This window comes from Protopterus annectens, chromosome 9.part0 (assembly GCF_019279795.1).
Source record: "Protopterus annectens isolate FY-2018-M chromosome 9.part0, PAN1.0, whole genome shotgun sequence".
Lineage (NCBI taxonomy): Eukaryota > Metazoa > Chordata > Ceratodontiformes > Protopteridae > Protopterus > Protopterus annectens.
The window spans coordinates 1,267,221,598-1,267,246,429 of record NC_056743.1 but is presented as its reverse complement, the minus strand read 5'-3'; the positions used below and the strand labels follow the sequence as shown (position 1 = coordinate 1,267,246,429).

At 41.8% G+C, this 24,832-nt stretch overlaps 1 protein-coding gene across 1 annotated transcript in view; it reads left to right on the top strand.

Moving 5' to 3' along the window:
• The first annotated feature begins 3,924 nt into the window (after positions 1-3,924).
• The window catches only part of LOC122811987 (carabin-like), a 1,241,323-nt gene continuing 1,220,415 nt past the window's right edge, over positions 3,925-24,832 (top strand). Inside the window, exon 1 of the mRNA XM_044084192.1 lies at positions 3,925-4,129. The gene's annotated coding sequence lies outside the window, so the exon portion shown is untranslated. The remainder of the gene's footprint in view (positions 4,130-24,832) is intronic.

The following is a 24,832-nucleotide window of genomic DNA, read 5'->3' as shown; positions in this document are numbered from 1 at the left end:
GTCACATCAACTGCTCGTCCCATGTCCCTTTGCTGAAATTACAATAAAAGAGCAATGCCTTAGACAGTATTACTACACGTTTTTCCTGATCTAATGAAGTTTATAAGACAAAAGAGCTAATGCAGATAAAGGTTCTTTATATGAATCTTGTAAAACCACTGCCAAAAATAAACTCAGAAACCAAAAGAAAATCATGAAGCCAGGACCAAAATCCACCACTGCTCACTGTTTATTGACACACAACTGAGCGCTTTCATCCATTAGGACTTCTTCAGAATAAAATCATACTGTCCGTAATGACCTTATATATATATATATATATATGTGTGTGTGTGTGTGTGTGTGTGTGTGTGTGTGTGTGTGTGTGTGTGTGTGTGTGTGTGTGTGCACACACCTCATTTCACTGACAACCAAATCAGCAAGACCAATTCACTGAAAGTTCATTCACTGGCATCTCATTTCATTGACATCTCATTTTACTGAAACTCATTTCATCGACAGTTATATATGACCTGTTCCCCACTGCAATGCGATCCTGGAGTTAGAATATTTAGTAAGGGGGTGTGAGGGCACAGTCCCCCCACATATTATAAGCATTTTAAACTATACAGATGGATACTTACAAGTACAATGAATAACTGTTTTGCGGAAAACAATATACAACCAAAGTATGTGGGGGGCTGTGCCCCCACACCCCCCTTACTATATATTCTAATTCCAGGATCGGACTACAGTGGGGAACAGGCTATATATAACTGTCAATGAAATGAGTTTAAGTGAAATGAGTTGTCAGTGAAATGAGCTGTCAATAAAATGAAGGTAACCCGCTGTTTCAAGATTCATAAAATCGAGTCCACAATCTCGATGTTGTGAAATCTCGAAACTAAGAAGTGAACTAAAAAAAAAGATAACATGTAAAACCATGTTTTTGCAGGGGGGCAAGCCCCCTGCAGCCCCCACACCTCTTGCAACTTAAATATACTTCCTCCTGGATAGCACTACAGTGAACAGAACGGTAATACACATTGGTATAAAGCGCGGAACAGGAACATTACCATTCTCTTCACTGTAGCGCGATCTTGGAGTTAGTATATTTAAGTTGTAGGGGGTGAGGGGGGGGCTTGCCTCCCTACAAAAGCATGGTTTTCCATGTTTTCTTTTTTTTTCTTGTTCACTACTTAGTTTTGAGATTTCACAATCTCGAGATTCTGGCTTCGAGTTTATGAATCTCGAGATTGTGATATTTCGAAATTATATGAAAGACCGAGTGGTACAGTGGTTAAGACATATGCCTTTCAACCACCAGGTGCAAGGTTTGATTCTCACTCATGGAAATAGTTTGTGGGAGGATGGCATAATGGTTAAGGTGTTTACTTTGCAGACACAAGGTGTAGGGTTTGATTCTCACATGGGGTAGTTGGCTAGGCTTAAAATGGCCCTCAAGGGCAGTTAGCCTAGTACTAACCTATCAACCTATCAACCAACGTAGTGGACCCGTATATATATATATATATATATATATATAGTATATTGGATACCTGACACCGGTAGATTCACTGTGGAAAATATGGTCCAGACCGCAGAATCCTTTATAAACGCATTCTATGAACACCTTCAGGAATGCATGGATCATGCGATCCCAAATAAAACCAAGACCCAGTCCTCCAAAGGCAGACGTCCTGTCTGGTGGACCCCAGCCATAAACAAACTATACAATAGAAGGAGGAAGCTACTAAATGATAGAGCAAAATCCCAAAAAGGGAAGGCATCACTGATCAGTATTAGCAAAAAACTACGGGCACTCATAAAATTGTCTAAGGCCAGCTTCGAGCGAAAAATTGCACAGGACACTAAGGATAATCACAAGGCTTTCTTTAGTTATGTTAGGAACCTGGGTGGTAATTCCCAGATATGTTCAGAATTAGTCCAAAATGACAAAAAATACACTGAACCCACAGACATTGCCAACATCCTAGCTGACAGGTTTAGCGCAAACTTCTCCCCCCCCACCAAAAGAGCAAATATCTATCCCAGCAGAGTGCTGCCCCCCCCGACATCTCAGATGCTCAGGTAAGAGCCGCCCTCTCCAAAGCAAAAAAAACAGCATCAATGGGACCAGATGGTGTCCCGGGCTGCGTCCTACATGAACTCCAAGAAGAGCTAAACCCAAACATAAAACTACTGTTCAATCTCAGCCTTACTACAGGATATGTGCCCAAAGAGTGGCGTACAGCAACAGTGGTCTCTCTCCATAAAGGTGGTGCCTCAATGGATCCTGGAAACTATCGCCCCATAAGCCTGACTAGCTTGGTCTGCAAAGCTATGGAAAGGATCATCATGGACCTCATAAATAAAGATATTGGGGACCTACAGACACTGGATCCTACCCAGTTCGGCTTTGTTAAGGGCAGATCCTGCCTCTTAAACCTGGTTGATTTCTTTGAAACAATCACCAAGGCCATTGATGAGGGGAAGGTGATCCACACAGCCTACCTGGACCTCGCAAAAGCCTTCGATACAATACCCCACTCGGGCATTATAGATAATCTCACCAGCTTAAATATAAACCCCTATGTCACTAGATGGATTGCAAACTGGCTCAAGGACAGAACCCACATGGTTAGAATTGCTGGAGCCATGTCAGACTCCAAACCAGTTACAAGTGGTGTCCCACAAGGCTCAGTCCTGGGACCTCTCTTGTTCGGTATATATTTCTCGGAGGTACAGGCCAACGCGGAAGGACTGTGGCTGACCAAGTTCGCAGATGACTGCAAACTGGGCGCCATAATCGACTCTCCAGCCGACACAAGCATCCTCCAAAAGGGCCTCATAGAAACAGACAACTGGTGCCAGAGCCATGGCCTCAAGCTAAATGCCAAAAAGTATATAGTCATCCCCTTTGGCAAAAATAAAGTGCCCACAAATTACCACATAGGTGGTAATCCATTAAGTACAGAAGAAGTAATTAGGGACCTGGGGACCCAAGTTGATAGCAATCTCTCATTTGACAACCACGTGGCCAAAGTGGTTAGAAAAACATTTTATATAGCCCACCTAATCATGAAGGGATACACATCTAGATCAGGGGAGGTCATCGTGCTTCTTTACTCATCCCTCATCAGGCCCATAATTGAGTACAATGCCCCTTTTGGGATGTACCTTACCAGACACCTGCAGCAACTGGAAAGACCCCAAAAGTACCTCACAAAGAGGATCAAAGGGCTCAAACAGATGCCATATGCTGCCCGGTTAAAGAAACTCCAGCTCCACTCAGTGGCATACCGCCTGTTCAGAGGCGATCTGTGCCTGACGTATAAAGCCATGTCCAACCCGGAATTAATGGACATGCTGCACCTCAGAAAATCCAAATCCCATCGAGCTACACACTCGAGAGACTTGAACCTCAGCACTGAAATAAATAGGACATGCTGGAGGGACAGATTCATAACCCAGAGGCTCCCTTCACTCTGGAATAAAATCCCAGTCCAGGTTAGGCAAAGTCCCTCATTGACTCTCTTCAAGAGGAATCTTGATGAGTGGATGGGAGATCTTAGGTTTACCCCGGGTATCACTTCTGTGTCACTGTTAGACAGAGGCACAGTATACTAACCTCAAAAAAGGGCATAGCAAAATAAATTTAAAATGGGTGGCGAAAGCCAAACACATTCTGGCTAGGCTTATAAATGCCCTAGGGCAGATAGCCTAGTATGAACCTATGAACCTATGAACCATTCACTGTACTTCTGTTGGAGATGTCATCAGCAGTGTAATAATTCAAACTGAACTGTAAAATATAGTGGTGTGTTAATATTTTCTTTCTTTCTGCCATGCTTCATATGTAGTGAAGAAACATACAAACAAGAAAGCATATCTGAATGTGCAGGAAGGAAGTGACTGTCACAACAGAAGGAAGTATGAGTAAACCTTCAGACCACACAGCTGCCAACACCCAAGGAAATATTCTGCAAAGTTAAAAAAGCAAATAAAGGAGTTATTTTTCCAAACTTAGGAAACTACCTGGAATGAAACATCGAAGTGTAGAGGCACATATCACAAAAGAATCTGGAAACCTGACTGTGTATACTATGGTTTAAACTCTAACCTGATAGAACTCCATCTCGCTTTTCAGGTGCGTAGCTCATAACTGAACGTTTGTATTGCACAGGTCTAGTGAACCACGTTTAAGTCATCTTAGTTTAGCTATATATAACGGGAGAAATTAGTTATATTTAAAGGTTTAAAATAAAATTAAACTATTTGAACACAAAGAAAGGGCTGAGTTGTATGAAATTCAAGTATTTTATAGCAGTCCTCAAATGAGAAATGGAGAGCATAATAACAAAATTTTCAGCTGCATGCATGAATATTAACTGACATGGTTAAAAGCCTAAGACCACCCTACCAGTTGATAGAGGCTACAAAAGAATCCATTTTTCAAGCCTGGCTAACAACAGGTTGACAGTATCAGAAAAGTAGAGCATAAAATGAAGCAAATGCAAACATGAGAGGTAGGGGCTTAGCGTTGTAGACTGAAGATCAGGAAGGCAACAAAAGAGAAACAGGTGCTGTTGAAACAACAGGACCAGTGCTGTTTGCCTCACTAGTAACCATTTAGGAAAAATGGTTACCCTAGAGATGTGAATAATTTGTTTAGGAATGTGTTTTTCCTTTTTAGTATGAATCTGTAAGCAAAGAAGTGCTATAATCCTAGCTGTAGTTTCAAAAGCCTGTGAAGTTGTTATTCTTGGCAGAGCTGCCATCTGTAGCAGCATCTTTCTCTTAATAATTGTTGGAAGTATGTAATGTCCATTTATTTGCACTTGTTAATCACAACCAAATGTGTAGCTGCCTACGTATGGATGCATGTTATGTATAAGTTTCTTTCATATGTGTGTGTGTGTGTGTGTGTGTGTGTGTGTGTGTGTGTGTGTGTGTGTGTGTGTGTGTGTGTGTAAGGGTGTAGCCAGGCATACTCTTTGTACTTTGGGTCATATTATTTCTACAGCTGTCTAAATGAATGCCTTTAAATACAGATGAAATATTGATAACCTAAAAACAATATATTTAATAATTTTAGGGGGAACAGCTGAAAATGTCACTGACATTTATTAAGTGCTTGGGGGGGTAGCATTTTGAGAGAAACAACCAATTTTAAGTGATAGGTGTCCAAGGGGGCAGTACTAAAAGCTTGTGAGTACAAAATGGAATGTGCTTGCTACACCTCTGAGTGTGTGTGTGTGTGTGTGTGTGTGTGTGTGTGTGTGTGTGTGTGTGCGCATATATATATATATATATATATATATATATATATATATATATATATACACACATGCATACATATATGGGTACAGTCGATCAGAATTACATTTATTTAACATTTCTTTACCAGGAAAATCCAACTAGGACTGAGCCCATCTTCAGCAGAGGCCCAGGGAGAAACGTTCCATACAAATGAATAGTCTTTGTCAACGTTTAAAAGAGAAAATGCTGAGAAAAACAAATGCTCTTTTTCCATGTTTTTCAGCATGCCATCCACTTTCTCTGTGAAATCGCATTGCAGAGCGGGTCAGGAAATTTGACCTGAACCTGCTGTTGTGTGATTTCAGAGTCAGTATAAATAATTAGCATGGGGCTATGGGGGCTTGCCTCCTGAAAAAAAGAAAAATATGTGCATTATTTTTGTTTTTGTGCTACTCAACCAATTTAGATTCACTCTAAAATGATTGCCCTTTTTCCATTTGCTCTTTGAAACATTTGGTATTTGATGATATATACAGACACATACACACACAAACATGCGCACACACACACACACACACACACACACACACACACACACACACACACACACACACACACACACACACACACACACACACACACACACACACACACACACACACACACACACATACATGAGAGTCATGCATTGGTCTGAATGCAGGCTTGTCAACATCTGTTTAATTGACTGCATTTGGTTGACAGATGTGTGAGATTGACAGTTCCTGGGTAGGGGAATATTCCATTTTTCCAGGGATTGTGCGATCTCAGAGTTAGTATATATAATTAGCAGGGGGTGTGGGGAGTGCAGCATAAAGATGTTTTTTTTTGTCTGTGTGTAAATTGCACACACTGAGGTTCTTTCTTGGCGCATGTGCAATAATGTGTCGACGTTCAGTTTGTTGAACTTTTGCTGGCAAAGTATGGGCTACTTGACTAAAGTGAGTAGACCCACACCCACACACATATGTATATGTGTATATATATATATATATATATATATATATATATATATATATATATATATATATATATATATGGTTTTGTTCACTTATTCTGTTGTACCCAAACCGAGGATACGCAGCATTATGTTGAACTGTTTTGCTCATATACTGCAGTCAAAATACCCTTACCTTCTAAACAGATTTGTTTTACTACTAGAGCACCCAGTTTGCACATAGCTGACCATTGCTCATTGAACTCCTTGTCTTACTGACATATTCAGTATTTAAATTTCCCTCACTCCTCCCTAGTAGATCAGTAGCCATGGATATCCACTTCCCAACTCTTTCTGTGGCCAGTCTGGTTGAGATGGGTATTCTGAGGCATTGTAGCCTCATGTACACTGGCAACCCACTTATTAATAAAACAGGTAAAGTATGAGAGAGGTGTAAACACACTAACAATGGAGGGAAAACTCTCATGCAACCAAAACTAATCCTGTAGAGGTCAGTGATACTTGCATCACACGTTCAGCACAGAGTAAAAACCCTACACATAAAAGCACTGATGTTGAGGCAGGTACAGGTAACCTCTGTAAACCACCAAGGCCTTCTGCACAGCACAATCAAAAAATGGGTCCTCAGCCATCACATAAACATTCTGTTAAAACACCACCAACAGCTACAGATAGTAACACTGTATTCATTGCCTCTACTGCCAAGCTCATAAGGCAAACCAGTGCACAGCCAAATTTCCTGGTCATTGGTGATTTTGTAGTGATGCACACCGATGTCCCCTTCACCAGACTGAATAAGGCGAGGGTCACAGTTAGCTGAATTTTCAAGGCTAGGATCCATCAAGTCACACAGGCACTCAGGTCATTGAACCACAAGTACCAGTATGACTCTGTCATAGTCCTTGTGGGTGTTAATGACCTGAGAAATACCTCCCTTGACCATATGAAGCAAGACTTCATTGAGCTCTCTAGCAGGTATGAGCCTTGCACTGAGCAGCATACTACCTTCTCCAAGGGTGATGCAACATTACCAACAGAAAATAATTGATTTTAACAATTGGTTTAGCCTCTGCTGTCAGTCCAAGGGGATACAATATTTGACAGCCTGAGAGAACATGATTGATAGACCATGCTGCTTTGCCAGGGATGGTCTGCACTTATCCTCTCTAGGCTTTCAGATATTGGTAAAGACCTTTTCTACTGCCATAGTGCCTTTTTTAGGCAATGCCAAACTGATAAATCTCCTGAACTACGAAGGAATATCTGAAGGTGGTACTGCTCAATGCTAGAAGTCTTAACAAGAAACTCCAACCCTGCAAACCTTCCTCTCCCTGGATAGTGGATAGTTTAGACATCTGAGTAGTAATGAAGACATGGTTTAAAGTCACGGAGGTGCAAGGTCATAATGCCTTTCACACCTTTAGAGAAGCTACTGCACAGGAAAGAACTAAAGGTGGAGAAGTCTAAGTCTATATTAAACCCAAACTCACATCCAGACTTGTTAAAGTGTATGACCCACTGGAACTCATTCATGTGCAACTCACCATAAACAGGTTCTCATACCATATTCTTGCAACCTATGGATTCCCCTCCATGTCCCAAGAAACTTATCTCAATGTACTAGAGTCCCTCACTGTTCAACCGAATACGATATTCATAGGGAATCTCGACTACCCCTCTATAGACTAGGAATCCTACACCTCTTCTACTTCATAAGGCCAGTAATTCCTAAACTTTGCTAATACCAATATCCTGGAACAGTTGGTCCATTCTCCTACTGGGTACAAACATCTTTGACCTTGTACTTATGAACACGGGGGGGTGGGGTGATGTTTGGCACCCAACGTAATGTCTTTTTTCATCAGATCTGATCATGAGGTAGTATTGCTTGTAATAAAAATTAAACCTGGGGATCCAGTGAAATCAAAATACTTTAGGAACTATTCCAAGGCTAACCTCTCTCTACTAAGCAACACCTTGGCTAAATTCCAAGCACCTCAAACCCAGTAAAAAGCATAGCATTTAAAAAAAAACAGTTTTGCTTACAGTTTGTTGCTGATCTCCTTTTCTGCCTGCTATCACTGCTGCATATGTTTTAGCTACTACATTATCTGCTCCCATAAAACCAGATATCTTCTCAGTTTGTTGCTCTTTAATCTTTTAGTTTCTGTCACTGCTGCTTAAGTTTTAACAGCTGCATTCTCTGCTGCGACATCACCTGGTTACTTTTCCACATTACCAGCCTCAGCACTTCTGAAAAAAATAACTACCATCTCACCCCATGAAATAGCAGTACTGTCACCTGTATCATCTTGCTCGATTGTTTTTAACAGAACATCATCTGCAAGCCCTCCAAATGCCATTTCTGTTACCTGCAGAGACTTGCTTACTTCCTTCTCTATGCAGATAGCTAAATACTGCTCCCACCGCACATGAATCTCTGTTTACATTCTGAAGGTCTATGTTGATCAATTTTTTCTCCAAATTCTCACTTTTCACCTCCAATCTCTTTATAGCTTTTCTCTCCTCCTCCTCCATGTTGCTGCTTCCCTTAAGTCTCTTCCTTGCTGCTGTAGGAGCTCTCCAGTGTCATCTAGCAGCTCCAACAAGTATGGGAAGTTCCCTTATGGCTTGTCCACTACCCCAGTGGGACTAACCCAGTTAATAAAAAATAAATAAATAAAACATCTGCATTGATCATCAAAGGCTAGTACCCAAGACAGGCTGTTACTTTTACTACTCACCAAACATGTTCCCTGTCAAATATGCATGTCTCAAGCAGGGACAGCATGTTCACACATTTTTCTTATCACACATTGTACATGCAAATTATGCAGTCCTCACTATGATATAGTGCTAATGATTTGAAAAGAGTCGAACAGGTGCCCACATGACAAAGCATACACTTCTGGTCCTACAAGGCCCTGGCAGTAACCATAAGAAGGACAGATGTTTCACTGATGTATTCCTGGCATGCTGGCTCATAGGTTCATAGGTTGGTACTAGGCTATCGGCCCTAGGGGCTATACAAGTCTAGCCATAACGATTCTTGGCTATTTCTTCCCACACTATTTACTTCCCTGGATCCCTGTCAAGTAGGACGACTGACATGATCCCCTGGCTGAATTTCCTTTCGCTCATCAAATCGTCAGGGTTCCTTTTGAAGAGGGCGAAAGAGGTCCTCTGCTTGACATGTATGGGCAGTCTATTCCAGAGTTTAGGGAGTCACAGGGTCAGGAACCTATCCCTCCAACATATTTTGTTTATTGTGATGACAAGGTTTAGATCCCTGGAGCTTATGGCTCTGAGGGATTGGGAAGTGGAGCATGTCCAACAGCTCTGGGTTTGACATGGCCTTGTATGTTAAGCAGAGATCGCCTCTGAGTAGACGATATGTGACAGAGTATAGCTGGAGTTTTTTTAAGGCGGTCAGCGTAGGGCATCTGCTTTAGGCCTGTGGTTCCTTTAGTGAGGCATTTCTGCGGCCTTTCCAGTTGTTGCAGATGTCTTGAGCAGTACATACCAAACGGGGTGTTGTATTCTATAATGGGTCTAATGAGGGATGAGTACAGTGGGACAATGACCTCCTTTTTTCTGGATGAAAAGCCATTAGTGATGAGATGTGCCACATAGAAGGATTTCCTGACTGTTGTGGTGATGTGGTTATCGAAGGTGAGACCACTGTCCACCTGTGTCCCCAAGTCTCTTATCGCACTTTCAGTGTTTAGTGTACTGCCCTTTATGTGGTAATTCATGGTTACATGTTTTTTTCCAAAGGGGATAACTATACATTTCTTGGCATTGAGCTTGAGCCCATGGCTCTGGCACCAAACATCTGTTTCTGTAAGGCCCTTTTGTAGAGTATCCACATAATTTAGGGATTCAATAATGGCTCCCAGTTTGCAGTCATCTGTGAACTTTGTTAGCCAGAGTCCCTTAGTGTTGGCCTGTACTTCAGAGAAATAGATGCCAAACAAGAGTGATCCCAGGATTGAACCCTGAGGTACTCCACTTGTCACGTGTCTGGAGCTGGATTTGAAGTCTGCTACTTTTACAGTGTGGGTTCTGTCAGTAAGCCAGTTGGCAACCCATCAAGTGATGTAGAGATTAATGCCCAGCTTAGTAAGTCTACCTATGATTCCCGAGTGGGGTTGGTGTCAAAGGCCTTGGCGAGGTCCAGATAGGCGGCTCTGGAGACTAATTCAAAGAAGTCAATCAGGTTCAGGAGACAAGATTGGGCCTTCACGAACCCAAACTAGGTGGGTTCCAGTGTTTGAAGGTTGCCAATGTCTTTGTTTATAAGTTCCATAATAATACATTCCATTGCCTTTCCGATTAGGCTCATCAGAGTGATGCGGCAGTAGTTCCTGGGATCCAAGGTGGATCCCCCCTTGTGGAGCGGGATAACTGTAGCTGTGCGCCACTCAGTGGGCATGAAATCTGAGGTGAAGCTATGATTAAATATGACACTTAGGTGAGGTGCCAGTTAATTTTGTAGTTCATGTAGTACACAGCCCGGGATGTCATCTGGTCCCATGGATACTGTATTCTTAGCTTTGGAAAGTGCATTTTTTACCTGTGTGGCCATTATTACCAGAATTTGGCAATCTTCCGGTATTGAGATGGGCTGTTTAAGGGGTGAGAGGGGGATGAAGTTGGCACTGAATTGATCTGCCAGGATATCAGCAATATCCTTGGGATCAGTATATTTAATGCCATTCTGTTGTAGCTCAGAGCAGATCTGAGCATTGCCATTTAGATTCTTGACATAGCTATATAATGTTTTGTGGTTGTCTTTGGAATCTTTGGCAATTTTATTTTCATAACTAGTTTTAGAGGATTGTGTGAGGGATCTCTGCTTCTTACTGAGGCTGGTAAGGGAGTTTTTTTGCATCCTGGGATTTTCCTCTTTACTGCAACAGTTTCTTCCTTTTGTTGTAAAGTTTGTTTATGGCAGGGAACCACCACATCAGCTTCCTTTTTTTGGAGGAGAGCATCTTGGTTCTATTTGGGATGGCTGATTCATGCATGAGTGGATGTGCTCATATAGTGCCTTAGTGTAGGATTCAGCAGTCGACCTTTCAGATCCCGTCTGCATGAGTGTCATGAAGTTTGTCACTTCTGACTTGAGAAGCATGAAGTTGGCTTTGGAGAAGTTTTTTTATGGAGGTTTACTTACTGGGGGGGGGGGTGGGATGTGGCAGATAATAAATAGAGACAGCCCCTAAATACTTTATCCCATACATGGGTCCCCCTCAAATTATCTATGGTATGATACCAGTTATTCTCTTTAGGGGTAATATATAAATCTGATGTTGTCAATTTTTATTCTTTCTTCAACTGTTGGGTTTGGATCCAGCCAGATCTGACTCAGCAGTTACATTATCTCATGGCCACCAAAAATCTCTTGAGCTCCTCCCTTAACCATAATGCACCAATCCCTAACACACCTCAGATCTTGCTTGCTGCTTTTGCGAATAAGACATGGTCATCTTTAGCTCTCGAGCAAATTTTCAAAAAAATAAATTTTTTTCCAAATGTACTCCCTTTTGTTGTGCTAGGTGTAATCTTCATTGTCATTTTTAGTACTTATTATTACTTTTTTTTTTACTTCTACATAGTTTAGTGTATTCTTAGTACCATTGTTGGTATTTCTTTCCTTTTCCTCTTACTATATATAAAATAAAAAAAGAGAGATTTTCTTCTCTTTCTATGAATCTATATAGTTCAGGATGTCAGAAAACGGCCCTTTGGGGTTTAAGAAATGTTAAAATTGAGGGCACAAGTTGCGATTATCAGACATGCATTCTTTATATGTTTATTGTTTGGGCCTGGATCACCTCAAAGTTGATTGCCAAATATGTCAAAAATGTAATCCACGGGCAACTGCTGATCAGTAGAATAAGTTGATATTAAAAGGGCTTATCACTGCATCTTTTTCTGAAGCTATTGCTGGAACTCCACCCTTCAAATCTAAAGCTAAGGAAACTTTCATCAAATCTCCTAAACCATCAGGTTCGTCAACTCCTTCATCCTTGGAGCCAGCTAAGAAGAAGCACAAATCAGAACTGAGGACTTCTGTAGTTTCAGCTCCAGATTTGACACCTTCATCTTTGGATCCGAGTGCTTTGGATCCAACAGCCTTACCTAGGACTAGGTCCTCGCCTACCATTGATCCAGTACCATCCAGAGTTCCCTCTCATTTTTTGGAACTCCAGCATTCTGAATCTACATCCTTGGATTCCTTTTGATCTTCCAGAAGTCTATCCAAAGCTGATGTGGACAAGATAATGATGAGATTTCTCTCAGCTCAGATTCAGATGGGAGTTCTTTCATCTCCTACCCCTTTGGGTCAGGAAGCCCATCCTTCTATCACTCCATCTTTTACAGCTCCTTCTCTGATCTGACCAATCATTTCAGAGCCCTTGGATCCAAGCCTTCCAGGTCAATTGCTTTGGATCCAATGACATTTTTATCCTTGGATCCAAAGCTGTCTCTGAATGCACTGGCTCTGATGACGGAGCAGGATGTGTCTCAGAGCCGAAGTGCCCCTGTCGGGTCTGAGGTGTTGGAGTTGATGCCAAAGTTATTGAAGCCATCTCTGCCCCTCAGAGCCTCAGCATTGAACAGTTCAGCTCCAACTTCCACCTCAGGGAATCAATGAGCCAGAATCCTGGCTTCTCAGCTTCACTGTCTTCTTTCTACCTGGAGTGTTCTGCCCTTAAGGTAGTGAAGAGAGTATTCTCTGCTCCAGCAGGATGGACAGATCATACCCCCAAGGATCTTTCCTCTGGATCCCTGATGTCTCTGTGTCTTGAGTCATATAATTCTACACCACAGGGATAGCTCAAAGTCTACATGTCACCCAGCAGGGGTTAACAATCTCTTCTTATACTTCACTGGGGAATCAGTATTTCTGTAAGCCTTTGGAGCTTGCTTGTCTATCTCCTGGGTTACTATGCCCATCCAATGAGCTAAATGACTTGATCTCTAGGCAGGCATGGAAGGAGCCTTACTCAGTTGAGCAAATCCCAAGGATATCAGAGAAGATTCTGACTCCACCTCTAGGTAGGGAATTCTGGGATAAGGGTGCACCCGTAGATGCTATGGTCATGGTGGTAGCCACCAAGAAGGAACTTGCTGAGCAGAGTTCCTCTGTCCATCTCCCTACCAGGGAGTCTAGGGTGTTGGACAGATTTGGGAAGCATGTGTATTGTTTAGCAACCTTTGCCCTTAGGTCACTGAACTATCTGGCACACTTTGCAAGACTACAAAGGGACTTGATTAAGAAATTGTCAAAATCCCTTTCTGGGACCACTACTGCAGAGACTCAGACTTCTGTGGCTTCACAGCTGGCAACCCTTCAATCCATTTCTAATTCATCCATGAGGCTTATCTCTCATGCAACTGAAGGTACATTAAGAGCAGTGGGTTCAGGCATTTCCATTACGAGGCATGCCAGGATGCACTTGTGTGATTTTGCAGAGCCCTTCAAGTCCTCCTTCATCAGTGCACCTTTTGATGGGAATTCACTATTTGGCCTGAAAGTGAAGGACGCACTCTACAAGTGTGAGAAAGATGGAAAGACCATTTCTGCAGTGGGCATGTGTTTTTCGACACCTCAAAGAACCTTCTCTAGCAATCAAAGAGGTGGTTGAAAGATGTGGTTCAGAAAGTCCCAGGGTCCTTTCCAAGATCCATGTAGAGATAGTTCCCCCAGGGACAGAGGCAGAAACTCAAATGGAAGGCATCACCCACATGGTGGAGGAGGTCTGCAGAACCAAGGATCTAGAGATTCTTTCTCTTACAGACCCTACCAGCTCTCCTGAAAGGAGGCCCAATTGTCACCCTCTGGAGGCAATTGGGAGTCAATTATCCCTGTACCAGATAGCCTGGCTAGACATCACAAAAGATATGTGGGTGCAGAGGATTATTTCCAGAGGTTATAGGTTCATAGGTTCATAGGTTCATAGGTTCATACTAGGCTATCTGCCCGAGGGCATTTACAAGCCTAGCCCATAGTTTTGTGGCTTACGCCACCCCTTTAGTATGGGGAACTATACCCATTATTTTGCTGTGCCTCTGTTGAGCAGTGACACTGAGGTAATCCCTGGGGTATATCTGAGATTTCCCATCCATTGGTCAAGATTTCTCTTGAACAAGGCCAGCGAGGTGCTCTGTCTCACATATACCGGGATTTTATTCCACGGCATAGGGAGTCTTTGGGTGATGAATCTATCCCTCCAGCACATCCTATTAATAGCCGTGTCGAGGTTTAAGTCTCCCGTCCTTGTGGCTCTGACGGATCTAGATTTTTTGAGGTGAAGCATATTCATCAAATCTGGGTTTGACATGGCCTTGTATGTTAGACAAAGGTCACCTCTGAGCAAGCGGTAAGCGACTGAATAGAGCTGGAGTTCTTTCAGTTGGGCAGCATAGGACAGATGTTTGAGACCCTTTATCCTTTTGGTGAGGAACTTTGTGGCCTCTCCAGCTGCTGCAAGTGTCGGGTCAGATACATTCCGAATGGGGCATTGTACTCAATCATTGGTCTGATGAGTGATGAGTATAGGGAGACTATGACCTCCCTTGATCTAGATGAGAATCCCTTCATGATAAGGTGGGCAATGTAGAAGGTCTTCCTAACTACTTTAGCTACATGGGTGTCGAATGTCAGACTACTATCAACCTGGGTCCCCAGGTCCCTGATAACTTCTTCTGTGCTCAGTGGATTGCCACCTATTTGGTAGCTAGGAGTAACCCTGTTTTTCCCGAAGGGTATGACTATGCATTTTTTGGCATTTAACTTTAGGCCATGGCTCTGGCACCAGTTATCCGTTTCTGTGAGACCCTTCTGAAGGATATCTGTGTCAGATGTGTTTTCTACTATGGCCCAGTTTGCAGTCATCTGCAAACTTTGTCAGCCATAACCCTCCTGTGTTTGCTTGTACTTCGGAAAAGTAGATGCCAAACAAGAGTGGGCCCAGGACTGAGCCCTGTGGTACACCACTTGTGACAGGCTTTGAGTCTGACATGGCGCCAGCAACTCTGACCCTGTGGGTTCTGTCACTCAGCCAGTTTGCAACCCATCTTGTGATGTATGGGTTAACATTTAAGCTGATGAGTTTTTCAATGATACCCGAGTGGGGTATTGTATCAAGGCCTTCGCCAGATCGAGGTAGGCTGTATGGACTGCCTTTCCTCATCAATGGCTTTGGTGACTGTTTCAAAAAGTCAACCAAGTTTAGAAGGCATGATCTGCCTTTGACAAAGCCAAACTGGGATGGATCCAAAGTCTGCAAATTCCCTATGTCTTTATTTATGAGGTCCATTATGATCCTCTCCATGGCTTTGCAGATAAGGCTTGTCAAGCTAATGGGCCGGTAATTTCCAGGGTCGGTGGAGGCACCGCCTTTGTGAAGTGGGACCACAGTTGCAGTGCGCCACTCCCTGTTATGTATCCAGAGGTAAGACTATGATTAAACAGCTGTCCTAGCTGTGGGTTTAATTCCTCGTTGAGTTCGTGGAGCACACAGCCGGGGACACCATCAGGTCCCATGGATGCTGTGTTTTTGCTTTGGAGAGAGCAGTTCTCACTTGGGCGTTGGAGATGTTTGGGGGCTGCAATCGCTTGGTATAGATATCTCTCCTTTTGGGAGTTTGCACTGAACCTGTCAGCCAGTATGTTGGCAATGTCTGTAGGATCAGTAATCTTCACATCATTTTGAACTAGTTCTGAGCATATCTGGGAGTTTCCTCCCAGGTTTCTAACATAGCTAAAGAAGGCCTTATCATTGTCTTTTGAGTCTTTAGCTATTTTTCTCTCAAAATTTGCTTTGGATGATTTTATGAGAGCTCTTAGTTTTTTACTTATAGTGATCAAGGGTGTCTTACCTTTTAAGGATTTTGCTCTATCTTGTAGTAGCTTCCTCCTTTTGTTGTAGAGTTTGTTTATGGCTGGGGTCCACCAGACTGGACGCTTGCCTTTGGTACAAAGAGTCTTTGTTTTGCTTGGGATTGCCTTATCCATGCAGTCCTGCAGGTGCTGGTAGAAGGCATTTGTAAGTGATTCAGCGGCTTGAGTACTGTTTCCGCCGGCTCAAGGGCCTTAAAGGAGACCACACTAGTCTTTAGAAGTGTGAAGTCGGCTTTCGAGAAGTTCTTTACTGTGGTCTTTTTTATTTCAGGTGGGGTGGGATGAGGACCTCCAGCGAGATTAGTTGGTGATCTGATCTCACCAGTGAGGGGTATAGTTGCGGTGTTGAACATTGTGCTCCCATGTTCGTGATGATGAGATCAAGTATGTTTTCTCCTCTTGTGGGGATGGTGACTAGTTGTTCCATGGCATTTGAGTTTATGAATTCCAGGAACTTTTGGGCTAGGGTGTTTGGGCTTGAGTAGTGTTCCCAGTCTATATTAGGGTAATTGAAGTCACCTAGTATGATGGTGTTTGGTGATACATTTATCCCCTCTAGTATTTTCAGGAAGGCCATGTGAGGTTCCTGAGTTTGTGAGGGTGGCCTGTAACATGCTACAATTTGCAGAGCAGTCTTGCCTATGGTTAATTGCACCTGGATGGTCTCCGATGCATCGTGCGTTGCCACCAGTCTTGAGGTGTGGGTGTCCTTGATGAATATGGATACCCCCCCCTCCTTTCTTGGTATTGTCCGGATTTTGGGGCCGGAACGCATGACAAGAGGTAAAACCTGATAGTGCTGGGGTGCTCTCAGGAGCCTTGAACCAGGTTTCTGTCACTGCACAGACATCGATGTTCTCCATACTGAGAAGGGCCTCGAGTGCGTGCATTTTGAGATTTAGACTTCTGGCATTGAGCAGCATTACCCTTAGTTTTTTCCTTTTTGTGTTCTAGGGTGGTAGGTTTAGAATTTGAGCCTTGCCTAAAAAGGCACTATGGGGGTGGCAAGAGCCTTTGCCAATATCCGAATCCCAGGGTGACAGGTGCAAGCCGTCCCTTGAAGCAGCGTGGCTTGTCCAGCATGTCATCCCAGGCAGACAGACATTGGATCCCCTTTGAATGACACCAGAGTTTAAGCCAATTGTTAAAGCTGATCATCTTATCTCTGTATTGTGGCATCATTCTTGGTGAAGGTAGGATACTGCTCAAGGTCAGGGTCATACCTGCCTGGGCTACATAATCAGAGAGCTCCTCAATGTCTCTTTTCATGTAGTCCAAGGAGGTACGTCTCAGGTCGTTTACACCAGCATGGACAATGACTGAGTCGTATTTGTACCTGCTGTTGAGAGACCTGAGTGCTTGCGTTATGTGGCGGATTCTAGCGCCCGACAGGCAGCTTACTGTGACCTTCTCCTTACTCAGTCTGGTGAGCGGGACGCCAGTGTGTCTGACTATGGAGTCACCAATGACTAGTGTGTCTGGCATTGTGTTTGGCCTTAAGGGCTGTGACTGTTTGACACTCTGACTGTGAGGTCTATGTGTTGCAGGTGTTGTGTTCTGAGGTGGTGGTTGTTTGGGTGTCTGCTTTGGTGGCCTCTGCTGTTTTGGTAGATTTTTGATCAGAGCCGCCGAGTATGTCTTTGTGTGTTTATGTGTATGATTTGAGGTTGTGATGGTACTATGTGAGACTGGGTCTATAGTGTGTGTGGTAACCTTCTCCTCCTGACTGGTCTTGCCAGTCCTATGTTGAGAGAGCTCAGCCTCCAGTTTGGCCGTATAGTTGCATCTCTCGCATGTATTTGTGTTTTGTAGGAGGAGGAGAGGGTTGTCTGTGTACATGAGGCAATTGTAACATTGCCTCAATATTCCCAGGTTCACCAGCTGAGCAGGAGAGGACACTAGCAACTGATCCTCGACATGCTAGAAGGACTAGACAAAAACTTTAAAAGAGATTCCGGGGGACGTGGGTGACCGAGAAATGGGGGTTTGCCTTTTTGGGGTGCTATCTATAAGAGTGCCGTATCAAGGTAATAAGTACTGTAGGAGCAAGTGCTAGGTTTAACAGATAGAGAAAAGTCTACTTGGAGTCAAGTAGAGATGATCTTTTTAGGTATTAGAGAAAGTGCTAGTAACAGGGATGCTTAAAGGTAAGATTGAAAAGAATGCACTCTGCAGTGTGCACTAGAGAAGTTAGATATGAAAGTAGGTAACTTGAGTTTTACCTGTTTAAAAAGTTAAGGTTTAGTGGAGAGTTACTATTTTTAAAACAGCAAGATGGACTGAAAGGGGTGGTTACTTTTGTATTTTGGTACTATGAAATACTGTAGGATGGCCAATAAATTTAAATAATTGAAGGGGTGGGATTTCAAAAGTGATGGTTTTGTGATTACTCACATAAGCCAGTGAAAGTAGAGAGAAATGAGATATATGGTCAGATTAACATAAGAGGCGGGCAACTAGAAAGACAGTGGTATTTAACAAGACAACTTAAATGGGTGGAAGGGAGGGAAAAATTCTGCCTGACTCAGAACAGAGAGAGCTGTGGTCTCTTTTGAAGTTTTAATATGCTGTTAAAACAGAATGCAAGCAAAACACAAGGTAAAGAAAACAAACTACAGTATTCAAAATATAGAAAGGCAATACAGAAATACAAAAAATAACAGCAAACTAACCTTTCCTTCACAGCAAAGTGTAGCAGAGTCTGGATGAGCCTTTCTGGTAAAGCCATGAAAATAAAATTCCCTTTTCCCTTCCTTCTCCGTCTGTATGGAAATTCCCTAATGTTCCACCCAGATAGAGGAAAGCAGCAGCACTAGAAATACTAAAGCTGCTAGAAAACAAAGTCATCCAAGAGGTCCCACCAGGCCAGATAGGGTCTGGAACCTACTCAACATTCGTTTTAGTGTCAAAGAAAACAGGGGACTAGAGACCAGTTTTAGATTTCAGTTCAATACACAAAGTTTCAGATGGTCATGATTCAGTCCATTCTGCCCTTTTTGAGCAAGGATGACTGTATGTGCTTGACAGACCCTCAGGATGCCTACTATCATATAAAAATGAACAGACAATCCAGAAGGTATTTTCTGCTTCCATCTAGGAGCCAGTCATTACCACTTCAGGCCCTTTGGCCTCAACACATCCCCCAAGGTGTTCACCAAATGCATGGCAGTGGTAGCAGCTCACGTGAGACTGCAGGGATTCTGCGTGCTTCCATACTTAGATGAATGACTCATTACCACCCCGACCAGGCATCTACTAATAATAGCGAGAGATCAGATACTCCAGACTTGCTTCTATCTGGGGATAATCATAAATTACAACAAGTGTCATTTAGAACTGCCTCAAACACTGGAATTCATAGGAGCAGTTTTCAACACAGTATCAGTGACAGCTTCTCTTCCTCTCTCAAGAGTGGACACTGTCAGATTTCAGGTCAGGAAACTAATTCACAGTATCAGCATTTTGGCCAGGTTGATTCTTCAAGCCTTGGGGTCAGTGTCAGCAGCCATCATTTTAGTTCCTCTAGCAAGATATCATATGAGAATTATTCAATGGATGCTAGCAACACAATGGTTGATTCTTTACCAATGCACATAAACACAAATAAGAATCACTCAGGCATGCAAGAAATACCTTTGGTAGGTGGATTCGATCAGATCAGGTCATCCATTCATCCTCCCTCAGCCCAAGACTATAGTGACCACAGACACTTCCCAGACTGAGTGGGGTGGGCACTTCCTAGGGAAAACAGTCAAAGTCACTTGGTCCCCCAAAGAGGCCAAGACACTTATCAGTGTCCTGGAAATGAGAGCAGTACTCTTGGCATTGCAGGCATTCTAAGACTCTCTCCCTTTCAGGACGATTGTGATCCAGACAGACAGCGTATCTTCTTGGCGAGTTTTTGTATGACAAACAGATCAATTCTATTTGCAACTTCCTCAAAACCTCATCATTCTGATAGTTTATTTTATTTTTGAGTACCTGGCTGAAATATATTTTTGTTTTTTTACAATGAAAGATAATTTTTCATTGCCATATTAAGCCACTTTTTGTGCACTGTGAGCACTTCTCCCCTATTTTACACAAGGCTAGATTGCAGTGAGGTGATGGAGAATTACTAGCAGTCGACATCATGGAGGTGCATTATAAAATATAAACAGACAGTATAATAAATAAACATTACTCATTTCCTCATTCTTTAACTGTTTCCTTTTTGAATTACTGTGGTATGATAGCAGTTACATCCAGGGACCTGGGTACCGTGTAGATTTGACGCCAAAAAGATGTTTTCATATTCATTAAAAATAGCTTCTGGCTTCAATATGAATGATTTCTTTCACCTTTCCTCTTGAGAAATGAGCATTGAAGCTCTTTATAAAAAATCGTACTGCAGTAATAGAAGAGCAAAGGGCCTGCACTGGACTGTACTCTAACATGGAGAGTGTAAGTCATGTTGTAATTTTCTAAGAGGCTAGACATATGCCATCCAGCCTAGGAGAAAGAGTTTTAGAATGATTTCTTACGATGACATGAAAAGGTTTGAGAGCGTTAGTTCAGGACACATTTATGACACTCATTAACTGGTACTCTGCAGGATAAGGTGATACTAAAAAGTGGCATCATTTTAGACACTTTATGAGGAGCATATATCTGACTAGATCTTTCAAAATCCAGAGCTCAGACAGCAATTGGTTGTTCACAGTGATGATGTTTTCATGTGGGTTTTGAAGAAGCTCATAACTCCAGCAGTTAACCATCAAGGTGCAAATGACCACCAAACAACATGTTTTCTATAAGCACAGATGCAGGTTAAGCTGTGTGGAAGTGTGGGACTTCCTAAACTGACTGTAAAAAATACTGCGTCTGAGAAGAATTCAAGCAATGCGTGACACCAAGGAGTAATAGAAGAATGCAGAAATATCAAAACTGCATTCAGAGAGGCCCAGGCCATATGAATATACAGATACATGAACATGCTGACAGAAGGCAACTATTATCTGCTGTAGCTGCCTGATGATTATACATAGCCCCAAAGCAATTGTCCACCCATATTTATTTCCCATTCCTTCTTTGCTCTTTCCAAAGCAATGCTGAACCCATTCAATGTCTTGTGTTGTATAACTGATAATGTCAATGAACTGTAATACCTCTTCATCTTCTCCATGAAGTGGTAGTAATCCGTCTGCTTTGAATCATCACCATTTATGTTTTCATTCATTTTCCATTCTGTCCCTTGTGTCTTTCCTCTTCAAGTCCTGCCATTCCATTTTCTCCAGTGATTTGCTCATCCAAATCATGTCCACCATCTTTTTCTTCTCCAAGTTATTTAGATTTCTTCTTCTGTCTTAATGCTACCATACTTCTCATCATTTAAGCATTACTTATTACCACAAGAAATGCATACAACAGTCTAGGTGTGGCCTAATTAATGCCCTGTATAATGGAAGGATAACCTGGTCGGCCACGGTTGTGCAGCGGTTATCATTGTCACCTCACAGCAAGAGGCTCTCCTATTCAATTCCTGCCTGGAGTTCCTTCTGTGTGGAGTCTGCATGTCCTCCCTGTGATCAACTGAACATTAAAAGACATGCAGGTAGGTGCGTGTCTGTGTGTGTGCCTTCTCTGAAGGTTGAGTGCTGGACTGGCAACTCAGCACTGTAAAAATTCACTGCCAATCATAAGCGAACCGGTGATCTGCTGTGGCGACCCCTAACCGGGAAAAGCCAAAAGATTTTATAATGGAAGGATAACCTCAGTATCTCTGAAATTCATCGCCTGATGAACATCTTGCTGGCTATTGTTACTGCCATTTCATATTATGTTGCATAATTCAGCCAATTGATTATGATAACAAACATTTTTTCTTCTCTCTCTTTGTTCTTCCTAGTGTAGTATCACCAAGCATGCCGCTTTAACTTAGAGTACCCCCAACTAAAGTGAGTCCTTGTACTTATTTACAGTAAATACAAACTGCCGCCTGTTCACGTACTCTAAGATCTTTTCCAGATTTCTCTCTCTTTCTCTGGAGACTGACTCCTTTTCTTCTAACTATTGCACTTGTCTTGGTGCCAGCAGGTTTATAACTGTCTCTCAGGGTTTGGGAAATAATGCATTACAAACATGCTAAATATTACTGGCCACATCACTGAACTCTGTGGTACTTCATTGTTGAGTGTTATTTCTCCTAAGATTTCCCCTTCCTGCTTCTCAATACTTTTCATTTTAGCTAGTTTTCTATAAAATTATGAACTTACCTGCATCTTTTCCTGGATTAATGACTCCATATTTTCATAGATGCTTAAGAACTCCTAGAGACAGAATCACCAAATAGTTCACAGAATTTTGTCCTGACAAAAATGCTTTGCTTATCATACAGTCTTCTAGTATCACACTGACACCCTTAAAAATGACAGATAATTTCAGGGAAATAGAAGTGTATTCCAAAATCTAGTTAACTTCCGTGCCACATTGTCATCTGTTCTAAATGTTATTCCTAAAAATGTTCAAAATAAGGTATTTCTGCTTTGAGCTTTTAGCACTTTTTATGTTAACGTAATTGCTCAAACAGAACTGGATGATCTGTGACCTAAAACAGCAATCAAAGGTTTCATTTCAATACCCTGTCTAGACATTAGTATTGACAAAGGTTTTCTTACAACATGCATTTCAAAAAAGAACACCAGGATTGTATGAAGCACCTGTTAGTGTCAAAGCAGAAGGCATATTACATGCACTCTTCAATATTGCATAATATCATATTAAGGTGTCTTGCCCATGCGTTTCTATAGCAATAACCCACGCCTGGGTGTGGGTAATGCTAAATTTACCCACGGTTGGCGTGGTTCGCCCTCGGGACCAAACAAAGCCAACCGTGGGTAAATTTAGCATTACCACACCCAGGCGTTATTGCTATTATATGACATTATTTAAGAAAAGAAACTGTTACTTTTCTTAAATAATGGCATAGTATAATGCCTGTTTACTGCCCTTCCGCAGATGTCTGGCATCCGGCAGTTCTGATGTACTGCGCGCCTGCAGTACATCAGAGTTGTGAGCAAAAGCGGAGAAAGCAAGATCTCCGTTGCTTTTTAGTCTCACTATGTTAAATGAGTTTAACATGGCGAGACAGTTTTAAAATAAGCAACGGACATCTCCGTTGCTTATTTTAAACTGTCTCGCTATGTTAAACTCATTTAACATAGCGAGACAAAAAAGCAACGGAGATCTTGCTTTCTCCGTTTTTAAACACTGTCTGCTATGTTAAATGGGTTTAACATGGCGAGACAGCTTTAAAATAAGCAATGGAGATCTCCGTTGCTTATTTTAAAGCTGTCTCGCTATGTTAAACCCATTTAACATAGCGAGACAGTGTTTTAAAAAAACGAGTTATACTAATGGAAAAGTCCGGCGACGGACCTTTTTCCATTAGTATAACTCGATTTACAACGGGCACGCTGGCCAATCAGCATGCACGTTTTGGGGGGGTCATGGTATAATTCTCAATATTGCATACTATCATAGTTAAGGTGTCATGCCCATGTCTTTCTTCTAAAACAATTGACTCTAATTTATTCTACTACCAAGTAATAGTAAGTATCATTTCATATTATATCACATGCAGGTTCAGTCTATGCCTACTGTCCATTTTACTTGCCTAAAATACTCTAAAGCATTTATCACCAATGTATTGTAACTGTAAGGTTTCTGTTTAGAGATCTAATTCCAGTGTCTCTGATTTAGGTTAGTTCTAGAAACTCTAACAGAAATTTATCCTTGGAAACAATGGATACATAAATCACATATTCACCCCAGACATATGTAATTCAGAGGAATAAGCCTCAATATTTCTAATCTTTGCTGATATTACATTCCATCCATTTCCACTATTTTTCCAAGTTATAATTTTCTGAATAAGAACCATTCATAATCTGATATTATATTCCATTTTCTGTCAAAATAGACTACAACATAGGCTAAGTAAAATATTGAGATTCTTAGTTTTATGACTCTTATGTTGCTACTTATTAATTTATAACATTCACTGCAGATATTATTTATAGTCTAGCATCATCCATGAATCTTTAAATAGTACAACCAACTCAATCCAATGAGGCTATACTGCACACTGTTCCAGCATTTTACCCCAAATTACAATGATTTTGTTTTATTGTAATTTATCTGTATTTTGTATGAACTTGTTCATATATCAGTACAGTTTAAAGATAGCCAGTCATCCATACTGGAAATATATATTCTTTTCATATTTTATTTGCACAAATTTTTATAACTATGGATATCCATTCAGTAGATACTAAATACATTTATAATATAGATCCTAGAGACACTCTATTGTTTTATTTTCTTCCATTCTCCCTGTTGTTTTTCAAATTCCACACACCACTTTCATTCTAATAATAATTTACTAATTCATTTGATTAGCAATTTACAGAGCCCAGTACTCTGATTTTTCTTTATTAGAAGATGGTACTCAGTGCAAACTATACCAGCCTGCAATCCTTTACCCAAGGCACCTATGTTGTGGTAATAAAAAATGTGATTACATGAAGTAGTTGGTCTGCCTAAGCTATATGTTTGTTAATATGGATACAGTCTTCCAAATCAAATGGATAAAATATCGACATCCGAAATGTTGACAACAAAATGGCAACAGGCTACTG